Source organism: Canis aureus, chromosome 17 (assembly GCF_053574225.1).
Source record: "Canis aureus isolate CA01 chromosome 17, VMU_Caureus_v.1.0, whole genome shotgun sequence".
Taxonomy (NCBI): Eukaryota; Metazoa; Chordata; class Mammalia; order Carnivora; family Canidae; genus Canis; species Canis aureus.
This window is the reverse complement of record NC_135627.1, coordinates 30,170,802-30,185,856: the sequence shown is the minus strand read 5'-3', so window position 1 is coordinate 30,185,856 and position 15,055 is coordinate 30,170,802. Positions and strand designations below refer to the sequence as shown.

The 15,055-nt window shown below is 36.9% G+C and overlaps 1 pseudogene; it reads left to right on the top strand.

Moving 5' to 3' along the window:
- Nucleotides 1-1,295: 1,295 nt before the first annotated feature.
- Nucleotides 1,296-2,099, top strand: LOC144287624 (14-3-3 protein theta pseudogene; annotated as a pseudogene).
- Nucleotides 2,100-15,055: the final 12,956 nt, after the last annotated feature.

Here is a 15,055-nt window from a genome sequence, read left to right as displayed (position 1 = left end):
TGGCTGCTGTCCAGAGGACACCCTGACTGCCTGGCTCTGCTGGCCAAGGGCCATGCATTCTTGGATCCAATGTGACTGTAACAAGTAAAGAGACAGTACTTGGCAGGCTACCACTCCTAGGGCACTGCACAGACCTCAGACTGAAAGTCACCCCAGTCTTTCTAGAAAATAAGCCTATTTGCTTGTCCTCGAGATTTGGCATGAGGGGCAGTCATCTGATTTGGCACACATCTAGGAACATACTGAAGTGTTCTCTGGGGACAGAGGCTGGTAGGTGCCATCTTTGTGCTCTCCCTCTGCCTTATTCCAGGTTACCAGTATCTCCCAAAAAGGAATTTTTACACTTTTCTGTCATCCTGATTTGCTGACTGCCATCTAGGGAACATCTGTATACCATCTGGTTCCGTAGTCAGTGGGATTTCTGCTTGTGGTCCCACAGACTGTTTATATGTGCATACCTTAAAAACTGCTTCCTGAGGGTAAGGTCTTGGCATAGCCTCAAATATTGGGAACCACTTAAAAAGACAAACAAAAACAACCCCAGTCTACTTGGACAATCACAAAGGTTTGAGAGACCACAAAAAACTAGGGCAGGGAACAATAAGTTTCATCTCCTACAATAAGGCCACTACTTCAAGACTGAGAGGTGTCTGTTTTATCTAATGCATAAAACCCAACATAGGCAATCAAGCAAAATGAAAAATGGAATATGTTTTAAATTAACAGCAAGATAAACCTCAGAAAAAGTCCTTCATGAAATGGAGATTAGCCACTTATCATTTACCTGATAAAGACTTTATTTTTTTATTTTTTAAAGATTTTATTTATTTATTCACAAGAGACACATACACACACAGAGGCACAGACACAAGCAGATGGAGAAGCAGGCTCCATGCAGGGAGCCTGATGTGGGACTCCATCCCAGGACCCCAAGATTACGCGCTGAGTTGAAGGTGGTGCTAAACCTCTGAGCCACCTGGGCTGCCCCCTGATAAAGACTTTAAAACAATGGTCATAAAGATGCTCATCAAACTCAGAATGAATGAACACAATGAGAACTTCAACGAGATAGAAAATAGAAGAAAGCACCAAAGAGAGGTCACAAAGTTGAATACAATAGCTAATGTGAAAAGCGGATCAAAGTGGTGGCACTTGCACTGTGGCCATGGAGATGAAGGTCCTCCTCACACCTCCTCCTGATCCAGGTCATGCTTGCTGTTGCTCTCCTCTCCCCACCCCCATAAAGAAGATGGGGCTGATCCAGGAGGTGAAGCTGGCAGAGCAGGCCAAGCGCGATGCAACAAAAGCTCAGGCAGGGCTCTGCTCTGACCAACAAGGAACACAACCTGCTCTTGGTGGCCTAAAAGAAGATGGTTGGGGGCTGCAGGTTATCCTGGAGGGTCATCTTGAGCATTGAGCAGAAAACCAACACCTCCAATAAGAAGTTGCATATGATTAAGGACTATTGGGAGAAAGTGGAGTCTGCGCTGAGGTCCATCTGTACCATGGTGATGGAATTTTTGGGTAAATATTTAATAGCCAATGCAACTAACCCAGAGAATATATGAAATGGATCACCTCCAGTACCTTGCTGAAGTTGCATGTGGTGGTGATCGAAAACAAAAGATAGATAATTCCCAAGGAGCTTGCAAGAGCTTTTGATATAAGCAAGAAAGAGATACAACCCATACACCCAATTTGCCTGGGGCTGACTGTTAACTTCTCTGTATTTTACTATGAGATCCTTAATCACCCAGAGCTTACCTGCACACTAGCTAAGACAGCTTTTCATGAGGCTATTACAGAACTTGATCCACTGAACAAAGACTCATACAAAGACAGCACCCTCATCATGCAGTTGCTTATTTGCAAAGACAGCATCTAATATCATGGACATCAGTGCAGGAGAAGAATGTGATGTATCAGAAGAGGCAGAAAACTATATACATACAGTGTCATCCTTCTTGCTCTCAAGAAACCTTTTTACTTATCTCCATTACTTGCTTGGATTTCCTATAGCAAAGAAACCCATTCTGTGTATGGAACCAACTGTTTATAGTCTTTTCACACTGCAGCTTTGGGAAAATTCCATTCCTTGATTTGTGTTTGTTTTGGTCTTCCTGGTGTGCAGCTATTGTTGTAGGAAAGCATTAATAGCTTCATTTCATATCAACATAAGTAACTCCCAAACACTTACATAGAGAACAAAAAATGTATCTGGTATTTAAGTAACCTGAACCAGTTCTGCAAAGTGACTGTGTTTTGTATTAGTGTGAAGATATGAAAATGTAGTTCATTATAATTTAAAAAGTGTTCTACATAACTTCTTAATTTCTACATTCCCTCCTTTACTCTTCTTTGGGGGTTTCCTTTCAGTAAGCAACTTTTCCATGCTTTTAATGTATTCCTTTTTGGTAGGAATCCAGAAATATTAGATTGAACGGCAAAGCATTTGGCATTTCTGTGCTTGGCGGGGGCGGGGTGGGCACAAATCAAAATGCCTCACATATTGTATATGATGGAGGTCTTGTGTATCTGTGACAATAGGAAGCTTCCTAATTCATTCTTCATTTGTTGCTGTTTAAGTTGACAATGTCCCCAACAAAAATTCACTTATGTCTCCTGCCTTTGTAGTTCTGGTATTCACTTTACTACGTAATAGAAGTAGCACGTTGCTGCCAGAATGCAAGCATCATTTTTGGCAAATTACAGTGTGTGTAATTTCTTACTATCCTAGAAAGTGGAATTAAAGTACACAAATTTCAAGTCTAAAACGTTAATACTTTTCCATACAGATTTGTGCCTATGTGAGAGGGTGTCCAGTTTGTCTAGTGATTGTCATGTAGAGTAGGATCACTAGCATACATTGCTAATCATTGACTATAGTCCCAAAAAAGCCATGTGAAAATGTTATGCCCTATGTAACAGCAGAATAACATAAAGTAAATCTCATTTTATAAAACAAAACCAAAAAGCTAATCTGAAAAAAATGCAAGAGTGGTTCAATAGCTGACTAAATGAAGCAGAACAAAGTATCTGTGAACTTGAAAACAGGGCAGTTGGACTCAATCAAAGCAGCAAAATGAAAAAAAAAAGAATAAAGAAAAGTGAATCTAGCTTAAGAGACTTCTAAGATAACATAAAGCACATTAACATTCACAGTATGGGGATCCCAAGAGAGAAAAAGGGGCAGGAATCTTATTTGAAGCAGTAATTGCTAAAAATTCCCCTATACTGGGGAAGAAAATAGATATCCATGTCCAGGAAGTTCAAAGAGTTTCAAATAAGATAAACCCAAAGAGACCTACAGCAAGACACTTTAAAATGTCTAAAACCAAAGACAAAGAGATAATCATAAAATAAGCAAGGGAAAAACAACATGTTACATATAAGAGAATCTCCATAAAACCATGAACAAATTTTTCAGAAGATAATTTTCAGGCCAGAAGGGAGTTGCATGACATATTTAAAATGCCAAACAAACAAACAAACAAACAAAACAAAACAAACAAAAAAACGGAAAAAAAACCTTACAAACAAGAATATTCTGCCCAGCAAGACTATCATTCAAAATTAAAGGAGAGATCAAAAGTTTTTCAGACAAACAGAAAGTAAAAGAATTTATCACCATTAAACAAGCCTTATAAGAAATGTTAAGGAGACTTCTTTAGGCAGAAAAGAAAGGGTGCCAATTAGAAATAGGAAAACATATGAAAATATAAAATCTCACTGGTAAAGGTAAAAAGTAGTAAAATTTAGAATAGTCTATTGTTCTTAAAAAAAAAGAATAATCTAATGTAAAGGTGGTGGTGAATTAATCCCTTATAAAGCTAATATGAAGGTTAAAACACAAAACAAAATAACTAAAATGATAAAACAACTATGGATGCCTGGGTGGCTCAGCGGTTGAGCATCTGCCTTTGGCCCAGGGCCTGATCCTAGAGCCCCGGGATTGAGTCCCACATCAGACTCCCTGTATGGAGCCTCCTTCTCCCTCTGCCTATGTCTCTGCCTCTCTCTGTGTGTCTTTCATGAATAAGTAAATAAATAAGATCTTTAAAAACAATTATAAAATAACTAATTTTTAAAAATTTATAATTTTAAAATTTATAATAATTATAAACATAAGAGTATAAAAATGTAGTTTTAGAATGCATTCAAACCTAAATTAACAATTTCAAACAGAGTGTTTAAAGTTGTTATATGTAATCCACACGGTAACCACAAAACCAGAACCTATAGTAGATACACAGAAGATAAAAACCCTGGACTCTAAGCATTGCCACCAAAGAGAATAATGAAATCACAAAGTAGGAGAGCAAGAAAAAAAGAACCTAGGAACTATAAAATAGCTGGAAAATAATTAACACAATGACAATTAGCATATACTTTTAAATAATTTGGGAGGCAGGATCAAGATGACAGAGTAGGAAGATCCTGAGCTTCTCTTCTGCCATGGACACAATTACATATACAACAACTATCTCTAATAATAAATCAAAAACTATCCTAACAGATCATACACAATAAGAAAAAGACATATTGAGATGGGTATGAGGGATGGAGATGTGGGTTAGTCAGGATCCACACTCTGGCATAAAAAACCCAAGAGAAAGAGATAGTAGAACCTTCTACTGGGGACAAGGGTCTGAACCTCACATTGAGCTCCACAGCCCAGGGGACCTGCACCAGGAAGAGGAGCAGTCATAACATTTAGTTTTGAAAACTAATAGGTATTATTGTTTAGGAGAGCTGAAGGGTTGTGGGAAACCAAGACACCCTTCTTCTTCTTTTTTTTTTTTAAAGATTTTATTTATTTATTCATGAGAGACACACAGAGAGAAGCAGAAATACAGGCAGAGGGAAAAGCAGGCTCCTTGCAGGGAGCCTGATGTGGGACTCAATCCCCGGACCTGGGATCATGACACTGAGTCACCCAGGTGTCCCCCAACACTCTTCTTATAGGGTACATACACTATCTCACTCACTGTGAGTCCTGTCAAAGGCAACAGTATGAAAAGACTCGGTTACACATGATTCATTGACTAATTTTTGGGCATGTGCCTGAGGGGAAGATATCTGTTGGATTACTCTCTGGGGACAGAAGCATTAGTGAGCACCATTTTTGTTTTATTTCTTCCCCATCTCTACCTAGCTGCCCTGATGTTGGTGTAAGCCATTTCAGATATTCTCCATCTAATGTGCTTGTACCATTCACCCCATTTGGCATTTCCTTGCAAACTCACCCTGCTAAATTGTCCACTTAGCCCAAAGACTGTCCCAAGTGGGCCCTGCCATACCACTGCTGGTGCCCACCCAAAAGAGACCCTCCACCCCACCACACCTGGCAGATAGCCTCAGCAGGAACTGGAGCCCCTCCCACACTGTGTTATCCTGAGGGACCAGCCACATAACCCTAGAATTCCTACAATAGTCACAACAGGACCTTGCAGCAAGCCACACCACAGGTCAGTCCTTCCCACCAGCATGCCTGCAGTTGTCACAGCTGGGCCTCACAGCCAGCCAAACTGGGAACCAATCCTACACACTAGCATGCCTACAAGTCATGGCTGGGCCTTTCAGTCAGACAGGTCAGGGGCCACACGTATTCACCAGAACACTCATAGCAATCATGGCTAGAATTCAGAGAGACCCAGGCACTAGTTACTTTGCACTACTCATGAGGAAACTATAGCAAGAGGGTGCATGCAGTCTACACAGGGTTCATTGAGCTCAGATGACCAAAGGTGTTTGCACTATTTGGTCTCACAGATTATCTTTGGCATAAAGCCACCCTTTAAAGACTAGGAGATATAAATGATCTACCTAATGCATAGAAACAAAAGGTATTAAGCAAAATAAAGAGACAGAGTAATATGTTCCAAAGAAAAGAACAAGACAAAATCTCAGAAATAGAACTAAATGAAATCGAGATAAGCAATCTACCTGATAAAAATTCAAAGTAATAGTCATAATTATGCTTACAAAACTCAGGAGAAGAATGGATGAACAAAGTAAGAACTTCAACAAACAGATAAAAAATATAAAATAGGGGATCCCTGGGTGGCACAGCAGTTTGGCGCCTGCCTTTGGCCCAGGGCGCGATCCTGGAGACCTGGGATCGAATCCCACGTCGGGCTCCCGGTGCATGGAGCCTGCTTCTCCCTCTGCCTGTGTCTCTGCCTCATTCTCTCTCTCTCTCTGTGACTATCACAAATAAATAAAAATTTAAAAAAAAATAAAATAGAACCAACAGGAGCTGAGGAATACAATAATGGAAATGAAAAATACACTAGAAAGAATCAACAGCAGATTAGATGGTACAAAATAATGGATCGATGATTAGGAAGATAGCATAGTGGAAATCACCCAATCAGAAGAGCCAATAGAAAAAAAGAACAAAAACAACAACAGAAACAGAATGGTTTAAACACCTACAGGACAATATCAAGTGTACTAACATTCACATTATAGGTGTCCCAAAAGGAGAAGAGTGAGAGAAAAAGAAAGAGAAACTATATGAAGAAAAAATGGCTGAAAACTTTCCTACCCTGGTGAAGAAAATAGACATTTAAGTCTAGGAAGTACAGAGAATCCCAAAGAAGAGGAATGCAAAGAGACCAAGACATGCTATAATCAAAGTGTCAGCAGTTAAAGAGAGAATCCTAATAGCAGCAAGAGAAAAATAAGACTATGTACAAAGGAACAACCAAAAGGCTATTAGCTGATTTTCAGTAGAAACTTTATAGTCCAGAAGAGAGTGGCACAGTATATTCACTATGGTGAAAAGAAAAAAACTTCCAAATAATATTCTATCAGCCAATTGAAGGAGAGATAAGGAGTTTCCTAGGCAAGCAAAAGCTAACAGAGCTCACCAATACAAAACCAGCCTTATGAGAAATGTTAAAGGGAATTCTTTATTTGGAAAAGAAAAGGCCATTATAAGAAATTGGAAAATTATGAAAAAATCACAGTGGTAAAGGTAAACGTATGGTAAAGGCAGTGGATCGACAACCTGCATAGCTAGTGAGAAAGTTAAAAGATAGAAGTAGTAAAATCATCTAGACTTGCAATACTTAGTCAAAGTATTCATGAAATAATAAGGGATAATATACCAAAACCATAAAACTTGATGGGGAAACAAAAATGTAGTGCTTTTAGAACACATGTGACCTTAAGCAATCATCCACTCACAGCAGACTGCTATGTACATTATATGTATGAATCTCATGGTAGCCACAAACCAAGTACCTAAAAATAAAGAGAAAGGACTCCAAGCATAATATTAAAGAAAGCCATCAAACAGTAAAGGAAGAGAGCAAGAGATGAATAAAGGAACAGAGAAATACAAAAAGTCAGAAAATAATGAACAAAATGGCAACAAGTACATACTAATCAATAATTACTTCAAATGTAAATGGACTAAATGCTCCAATCAAAATAACATGGTAGGGGAATATCTGAATATATACTGCCTGTAAGACATTCGCTTCATATCTAAATACACACACAAACTGAAAATAAAATGACAGGAAAAGGTATTCAATGCAAATAGAAACAAAAAGAAATCTGGGAAGCAATACTTAATCAGACAAAATAGAGTTTAAAACAAAGATTGTAATGACATAATGATAAACAGATCAATCCAAGAAGGGGATATAATACTTGTAATTATCTATTTACCTACTATAGGAGCACCTAAATACATAAAGTAAATATAACAGATATGAAGGGAAAAATTGACAGCAATACAATAGTAGAAGACTTTCACACCCCATTGACATCAATATCATCCTGACAGAAAATCAATAAGGAAAATAAACCTTAAATGACACATTAGACCAGATAAATTTAATAGATATATAGAGAAAATTGAATCAAAACAGCAAAATGCCAATTCTTTTTAAAGCATATATGAAACATTCTTCAGGATAGATCACATGCTAAGCCACCGGGTAAATCACAATAAATTTGGAAATTTGAAATCATGCCAGGCATCTTTTTTTAACTACAAAGTATGCATCTAGAAATCAATTACAAGAAAAAAGATGGAAAGAACACAAGCACATGTAGACTAAATCACATTCTACTAAACAACCAATGGGTCCAGAAATTCAAACTGCTATAAATAAAATACTATAAGACAAATGAAAATGGAAACATAACAATCCAAAATCTAAGGAATGTAACAAAAACAATTCTAGCAGGGAAATTTATAGTGATACAGGCCCACCTGAAGAAACAAAGGGAAAAAAATCAAACAGATAGTCTAAATTTATACCCAAAGGAGCTAGAAAAAGAAGAATGCATATAGTCTGCATTGTTAGAAGGGAAATAATTAAGAGCAGAGTGGATAGAGACTAAAATCACAATAGAAAAAAAAATCAATGAAACTATTATCTGGTTCTTTGAAGAGACAGAATTGATAAACCTTTAGCCAGATTCATAAAGAAAATGAGACAGGATTCAAATAATAACATCAGAAATGAAGGAGAAGAAATGACAATTGACACCCCAGAAATACAAAATAAAATAAGAGACTAATATGAATAATTATATGCCAAAAAATGGGCAACTTAGAAGAAATGGATAAATTCCTAAAACACAAAATCTCCAAGACTGAATCAAGAATAAATAGAAAATCTGAACAGGCAAATTACTAGTAATGAAATTAAATCAGTAATCAACTCCCCCCAAAACCAAAATCCAGCACCAAATGGCTTCATAGATGAATTCTATAAAATATTTAAAGAAAAGTTAGCCTATCTTTATCATATGATTCTAAAAAATTGAAGAGGAAGAAAACTTCCAAAGTACATGAGACTAGAAGTACTTCAATATAAAAACCAGACCGTAACACTACAAAAAGGAATATTACAGGCCAATATATCTGATAAATACTGATGCAAAAATCCTCAACAAATTCTTTAGCGCACCAAATTGAACAATACATTTAAAGGATCATACCCTATGATCAAATGGGATTTAATCCAGAAATGCAAGGATAGTTCAATATCTACAAATCAATGAATGACACACCACATTAAGAGAGGATAAAAATCATATGATCATCTCAACAAATGTAGAAAAGCATTTGATAAAATTCAACATCTATTTACTATAAAAATTCTTTTTTTTTTTTTTATTTATTTATGATAGTCACAGAGAGAGAGAGAGAGAGAGAGGCAGAGACACAGGCAGAGGGAGAAGCAGGCTCCATGCACCGGGAGCCCGATGTGGGATTCGATCCCGGGTCTCCAGGATCGCGCCCTGGGCCAAAGGCAGGCGCCAAACCGCTGCGCCACCCAGGGATCCCTTACTATAAAAATTCTTAACAAAATATGTATGTAGTGGACATATTTTAATATAATAAAGGCAAAATGTGACACACACACAGGTAACATAATACTTAATGGTGAAAAGCTGAAAGATTTTCCTCTATTATCAGGAATAAAACAAGTAGATGCACACTCATCCCTTTTTGCAAAAATAGTTTTGGAAGTCCTAACCATAGCAACCGACAAGAAATAAAAGGCATCTAAATTTGAAAAGAAGTAGTGAAATATGCTAAGTGAAATAAGTCAGAGAAGCCAAATACTATATGATCTCACTCATATGTGGAATTTAAGAAAGAAAACAGATGAACATAAGGGAAGGGGGAAAAGAAAAAAGGAGAGAGGGAAACAAGTCTCAGAAAACTCAATCATAGAGAACAAATTGAGGGTTGATGGAAGGAGGAGGGTAGGGGATGGGCTAGATGGGTGATGGGTATTAAAGAAGGTGCTTGTGATGAGCACTGGATGTTGTAAGTGATGAATAATTGAATTCTGCTCTAGAAATCAACATTGTGCTATATGTTCACTAACTAAAATTTAAATTAAAACAAAAACAATACAAAACCAAACCAAACCAAATCAACAATTAGTAAAACTGTCACTATTTATAGAAGATATCATAATGCATTTAGTAAATACGTATGATACAAAATTAATATAAATAAATCTGTTGCATTTCTATGCACTAATAATAAACTATCAGAGAAAGAAATTAAGAAAACCATCACACTTACAATTGCATCAAAAATAATAAAATATCTAAGAATACCTAATACATGTAAGGACCTGTGCTCTGAAAACTATGACATTGATAAAGAAATTAAAGACAACAGAAATGGAAAATTAATATTATTTTCATGGAAAAAAGAATATTGTTAAAATGTCCATACTACCCAAAGCAGTATACTGATTCATTGAAGTCTCTATCAAGCTCAAATGGATTTTTTTTTTTTTTTACAGAATTAGGATAAATAATTCTAAAATGTGTATGGCAATACAAAAGATACCAAATAGCTAAAGCAATTTTGAGAAAGAGCAAACCTGGAAGCATTAGTAATCAAAATCATATAGTATTGGCATAAAAACAGGCACATAGATAATGGAATAAAATATCCCAGAAATAAAGCTGCATATATATTCAATTAACTTACAACACTGTAACCAAAAGTATACAATGGGACAAAAGACAGTCCTTTCATACTTTCTTAGATCTGTTTCCTCAGGTAAGGGTAACAAAGGCAAAAATAAATAAATGAGGCTACATCAAACTAAAAACCTTTTTCATGGTGAAGAAAAACAGATTCAAAAATTAACCTATCAAATGGGATAAAGTATTTATAAATTATATAACTAATAAGGGGTTAATATCTAAAATATATATAGAACTCACACAATTTAATGTCAACAACAATCTGATTTAAAAAATGAGCAGAAGTCCTGAATAGACATTTATCCAAAGAACCTTCTGGAAGGCCAACACACACGTGAAAAGAGGATCACCATCACTAATCTTTAGGGAAATGAAGATCAAAACCAAAATGAGATACCACCTTATACCTTATACCTTATATACCATAATGACTAATTATGAATACAGGAAGTAACAAGTAGTGGTGAGGATGGGAAGAAAAGGGAACCCTACTGCGCTGCTGGTGGGAATATAAACTGGTGTAACCACTATGGAAAACACTATAGAAATTCCTCAAAAAATTAAAAACAGGTGTACCTGGGTGGCTCAGTCAAACACCCAACTTTTGATCTCAGCTCAAGTCTTGATCTCAAGGTTATGAGTTCAAGCCCCATCTTGTCCAGCATGGAGCCTACTTAAAAAAAAATTAAAAAAACAGAACTATCATACAATCCAGTAATTCTACTTCTGCTATCTATCCAAAGAAAATAAAAACACTAGTTGAAAAATATATATGTAAAACAAAAACACAGAAGCATATATGCACACTTATATTCACTGAAGCATTTACAAAGCCAAGATATATAAGAAACCTAAGTGTTTGCCAATAGATGAATGGATAAAAAAGATGTGGCATATATATACACAATGGAATATTACTCAGCCATAAAACTGAGATCTTGCCACTTGTAACACCATGGATGGAACTAGAGGTATTATGTTAAGTGAAATAAATCAGAGAAAGACAAATAGTACATGATTTCACTCATACCTGGAATCTAAAAAATGAAACAAAGCAGAAACAGACATAGATACAGAGAACAATTTGGTGGTTACTAGAAGGAAGGTGGTGGTGGTGGTGGTGGTGTATAAAATAGGAGATTAAAAGGTATAAACGTCCAGTTATAAAATAAGATTCAGAAATACAATGTACAATACAGGGAAGATAGTTATTATTAACATTATTAGCAACTTTGTATGGTGAGAGATAGTAGCTAGATTTATAACTTTGTAATGTATATAAATGTTGAAACACTATATTGTACAACTGAAACTAATATTGTATGTCCGCTATGCTTCAATAAAAAAGAAAATAATAATTTATTTAAGCAGAAAGGGCCTAAATTCTCCAATCAAAAGACACAGTGTGGCTGAATGAATTTTAAAAATCTAGGGGCAGCCCCAGATGGCTCAGTGGTTTAGTGCCGCCTTTGGCCTAGGGCATGATCCTGGAGACCCGGGATCGAGTCCCATGTCGGGCTCCCTGCATGGGGCCTGCTTCTCCCTCTGTCTGTGTCTCTGCCCCTTTCTCTCTCTGTGTGTCTCTCTATTAATAAATAAATTTCTTAAAATAAATAAATAAATAAATAAATAAATAAAATAAAAATCTATAAGCTGCCTACTAGAGACTCACTTCAGATGTAAGGATGCACACAGAAAGTAAGAGGTAGAAAAAGATATTCCATGCAAATGGAATCCAAGAGAAAGCTAGGGTTGCTATACTTCTGGTAGACAAAATAGACTTTAACACAGACTGTTGGTAATGTCAGCATCATGGTGGCATGAGAGGTTCCTAATTTCTTTACTGTTTGATTTACAGCTAATTCGACCTCCATAATTGAACAAAAGTACTTCTGTACAGCACACCAGGACACCTGAGAGGCCATCCATCTGTGCATCAGAAACCATACAAATGGGACCTCAGAAGAGGCTATAGAACCATGGAAACCATGGTGGTAGCAGCAGTGGCAACAGCTTTTAAAAAGGAACTGAACAAAAAAAAAAAAAAAAAAAAAAAAGGAACTGAACAGTAAAAGTGGGGAGTGAAAGTCTACCAAGCTACAAGGGCTGCAGCTGGAAAGGACCTGTTTCTCTTTCTGAGGGGAAACTTGTATAATTCAGGGGAGGGGAAAGAGAGAGGGAAAAGGCAAAAACAAAGGGAACTGAAGGAATGGGTCTTCTGCCATCTGTTGCAAGATTTCAACAAGAAGTCTGCCAATGAAACTCTGGTATTGACAATTCAAAGATCCAAAGGCCTTGGGCATGCTCAAAGCCCCAGGTGCTAAGCCCACATCTCCATCTCAGTGTTACAGGTTCCCCCCAAGCCCCCTCCATGGAAAGTTCTTTTATGTCTCACTTCTGTTTGTGGTTCACATATTATAACTCTGCTGTCTAAATAACAGAGAGCTACTGAGCTAGTAGAATTTCTTTATATCTAGATTTTTTTATAGAAGTGTAGTTGACACAGTGCTACATGAGTTTCAGGTGTACAACAGAGTGATTTGACAGGTGTACATATTAGACTGCATTCATCACAAGTGTAGCTACCATTCTCACCATACAAAGTTATTACAATACTATTGACTATATTTCCTATGCTGTACCTTTACCCCATGACATTCATTCCATACCTGCAAGCTTGTATCTTCCTTTCCCCTTTACCCATTTTGCCCCATTTCCCACAGCAACCATCAGATTATTTTCTGTATTTATGGGACTGTTTCTGCTTTTTATTTGCTCATTTGTTTGTTTTGTTTTTCTGATTCTATATATAAGTGAAATCATATGATATTAATTTTTCTCTGTCCAACTTATTAGTATAATTCCCTCTAGGTCCATTCATATTGTCATAAATGGCAAGATCTCATTCTTTTTCATGGCCAAGTAACATTCTTCTGTATATCAATATATATTCCACTTTATCAATTCATCTGTGATGCACACTTAGGTCACTTCCATATCTTGGCTACTATAAATAGTGCTGGAATAAGCATAGGGATGCATATTATCATTTTGAATTAGTGTTTTAATTTTCTTTGGTTAAATACCCAGCATTGGAAGTACTGGGTCATATGGCATTTCTATTTTTAATTTTCTTTTTTTTTTAAAGATTATTTATTTATTTATTCACGAGAGACACAGAGAGAGAGAGAGGCAGAGACACAGGCAGAGGGAGAAGCAGGCTCCATGTAGAAAGCCCGATGTGGGACTTGATCCCGGGACTCTGGATCACACCCTGAGTCAAAGGCAGATGCTCAACTGCTGTGGCTGAGCCACCAGGCATCCCTTAATTTTCTTTTAAAGATTTATTTATGAGAGACACAGAGAAAGAGGCAGAGACATAAGCAGAGGGAGAAGCAGGCTCCCTCTGGGGAGCCTGTTGTGGGACTCGATCTAGGACCCTGGGATCATGCCCTGAGCCAAAGGCAGATACTCAACCACTGAGCCACCCAGGCATCCCTCTATTTTTAAGTTTTAAGAAACCTCCATACTGTTTTTCTTTTCTTTTCTTTTTTCTTTTTCTTTTTTTGTTTATTTATTCATAGAGACACACGCAGAGAGAGACAGAGGCAGAGACACAGGCAGAGGGACAAGCAGGCTCCATGCAGGAAGCCTGATGGGACTTGAACCCGGGTCTCCAGGATCACACCCCAGGCTGCAGGCAGCGCTAAACCGCGGCACCACTGGGGCTGCCCTCCATACTGTTTTTCAAAGTGGCTGCACCAACTTACATTTCCACCAACAGTGCACAATGGTTCCTTTCTTCCTGCATCCTCACCAACACTTACTATTTCTTGTCTTGATTCTGGCTATTCCGGCAGGTGTAAGGTGATATCTCCTTATGGTTTTGATTTGCATTTACCTTATGATTAGTGATGTTGATCATCTTTTCAAGTGTCTGTTGGCCATCTCTATGTCTTCTTTGGTGAAATGCCTATTTAGATCCTCTTCTAATTTTAAAATCAGGATGGTGGTTTTTTGGTTTTGGTGTTGAGTTCTAGAAGTTTTTTTTTTTTTTTTTTGGTAATATATATTGAGTATTTACCTTTTGTTGGATTTATCATTTGCAAATATCTTTTCCCATTAAGTAGGCTGCCTTCTCATTTGACTAGTTTCTTTGCTGTGTAAAAGCTTTTTATTTTGGTGTAATTCCAAGAGTTAATTTTTTCTTTTGCTTCCCCTGTATAAGGAGACCTATCTAGTAAGATGTTGTAAGGGCCAAAGTTAAAGAGATTATTATCTTTTCTTCTAGGAGTTTTATGGTTTCAGGTCTCACATTTAAGTTTTTAAATCCATTTTGACTTTATTTTTGTGTATAGTATAAGAAAGCAGTCTAATTTCATTCTTTTGCATGTAGATGTCTAATTTTCCCAACATTATTTATTGAAGAGACTGCCTTTTCCCCCCACTGTATATTCTTGCTTCCTTTGTGGTAGAATAATGGACTGTATAATCATAGGCTTATTTCTGGGTGCTCTATTCTGCTACACTGATTTATAGGTCTATTTTTGCATCAGTACCATATATTATG